The sequence below is a fragment of the Halichoerus grypus genome, chromosome 1, assembly GCF_964656455.1.
Source record: "Halichoerus grypus chromosome 1, mHalGry1.hap1.1, whole genome shotgun sequence".
Lineage (NCBI taxonomy): Eukaryota > Metazoa > Chordata > Mammalia > Carnivora > Phocidae > Halichoerus > Halichoerus grypus.
This window is the reverse complement of record NC_135712.1, coordinates 98846130-98848624: the sequence shown is the minus strand read 5'-3', so window position 1 is coordinate 98848624 and position 2495 is coordinate 98846130. Positions and strand designations below refer to the sequence as shown.

At 36.0% G+C, this 2495-nt stretch overlaps 1 pseudogene; it reads right to left on the bottom strand.

Moving 5' to 3' along the window:
* Positions 1 to 1833: 1833 nt before the first annotated feature.
* On the bottom strand, positions 1834 to 2229 carry LOC118543728 (iron-sulfur cluster assembly 1 homolog, mitochondrial pseudogene; annotated as a pseudogene).
* Between the last annotated feature and the right edge of the window lie 266 nt (positions 2230 to 2495).

Here is a 2495-nt window from a genome sequence, read left to right as displayed (position 1 = left end):
TCATTCTAGAGAAAGTTAAGTGATATCTCACTATTTTAATTTGCATTTTCCCTTGGGACGCCTGGGTGGCTCAGTGGGTTAAGCATCTGCCTTCGGCTCAGGTCATGATCCCAGGGTCCTGGGATTGAGCCCCACATCCGGCTCCTTGCTCAGCAGGGAGCCTGTTCTCCCTCTGCTTGCCACTTCCCCTATTTGTGCTCTCTCTCTTTTTCTTGCTCTCTGACAAATAAATAAATAACATCTTTAAAAATAATAATAATAATTTGCCTTTTCCCTTTGGTCATTGATACACATTTTTTGTGAAGTCCCTATATAAAATATAGATATGATGTAACTTAGATTTTTATTTCTTTTTGTGTCATTTGAGTTGAATATATTGGCATAAAGTTGCTTAAATATTCCATAATTTTGTCTTTTAATATATCTGGGATCTACAGTGATATCCATTCATTCTTGTGATTGATTGTGAAAAGATTTTTTCTTTCTGTCTTGATCAGTCTGTTTAAAAATTTTGAGCTAACTTTTGCTAAATCACTAACTTTTTAGCTATTTTGTTAATGTTTTCAAAGAACTGACTTAGGTTAGGTTTTTTTATATCACTGAATTCAACTCTTTCTTATTTCTCCTATTTACTTTTTTTGTTTCTAATCTGCCCTAATTTTTGTTTTTTTTTCTATTATGAAGGAAGCAAATCCCTTTATTTTCAACTTCTATTCTTTCATACCATAAGCATTAGAAAGCTCTAAATTTCTCTCACATTGCTGTGTTACTGGACTCCAAAGATTTGCATTCATATTTTTATTATAATTTAGTTTGAAATATTTTCTAATTTCCCTTGTGATTTCCTGAGTAATGGGTTGATTGTGTGTTATTTAATTTCCAAATAGTTTAAGAATTTCCATCTTCTCTTTCTCTATTGATTCTCTACTGATTGCTAATATAATTTAATTTTAGTCAGAGAATTGCAGAATATTCAGCAAGATCAATAATTTCAAAGTTATTGGCGACTTAATTTATAGCCCAGTGTATAGCCTAACTTGGTGAACATTTTATGTATACCGATAAGAAATTGCTGGTGCATCTTCCTGTTTCTACCAAACTTCATTTTATTCTATTAGTGCAGGCTGGCCTACTTGGTTTATATATTAGTGTTAGCTTGTGGCAATTGCTCTATGGTGTGATATTTACTCCAAAGGTTTGTCCTTTATTCGGTCTTGCCAAGAGACTCACTGAAGTTTCTGTAATCTTGCTGGGTCATAAATTCAGTGTTCACCACACTGCATAATCTTTGCTATCCCCATTCATCTTTCAACTCTGTCGCAGGCGATCTTTATAATACCTCTTATAGTTGAACTCTGAGTATGAGTTGCCCAAACCTTGGTCAAGTACCTGTGGTGAATCCCCACACAGACTCCACTTCTCCATATAATTCTTTCTTTTCAAACCCTATTTTGCAAATTTCTGCTATATTAGCAACCTGTGACTCCAATATCTATTTTCGTTGCTTAGTGAGACTACAGCCTTGTTAGGCTTCATTTCATGAACATTGGCAGAAAAGTGTCCCAAGGCAGAAACCTAAGAGGATCATGGCACTCTCCACATGAGTTTTCCTACTTTCAAGGAGCACAGTCATGAACTGCCTGTTGGTCAATGCCTGAAACTGTTGCCTAATATATTGTGTCTAATTTTATAAATAATTGTAGGGCTTTTATCATCTTTAAAATGCATCACTTTCTCTCATACATTATAAACCTTAAGTATGTGACCGTGACATAATTTCTTCAGTAAGCCTAGGACTTCCACGAGTTTTCCTGAAGCTTATAACTAGAGTGGTCAAGTATAAAAGCTTTTTCTACAACTGTACATTCCTTTGATGTTTGGGTTATTGTAAACAGACTCACTAGATAATTTATCTTTAGCATAGTCCATTTCTATTCCTCAAAGTGTTAGCTGTGCTTTCTTTTTGATGAACATTCTTTTCTGACTCCATCTTGAACAACTTCTTCATCAGAATCTCCTTTTCTTATAGTCTGTACTCTAGAGTATAAGAAAAGTCATTAGAGCCCCTGGTTGGGACACCAACTTTCAGACCTACACTTTTAGCTTATCTTTAAGAAGTTGTTTTATCTTGTTTACTGCTGCAGGTGTAAGGGTGAGGACAGCCCAAGTGGGCTATAGCTTCTTCTTGCTCACGGCCCAGAATGTGGCCTAGACTAATGAAGTGGACATTCTCACTGCCCTGGTGCCTTGGGCTAGAGCTCAGGCACCTCAGCCTCTCTCCAGGAACATGGTGGCCACCTATTAATAATTGTTTCTGTTGGAAGAGTAAGTCTGGTATCAGTTACTCTTTCATAGCCGGAAGTAAAAATCCAGCCACACCTTTGGAGTATAGTTGAAACCACTGAATGAATATTTTCTGTCTTATCATAGGTCTGAACTTATATAACAATAAAGCTATTTGTGACCTGTTAGTAGGGAAGGAAGTAGATATGATT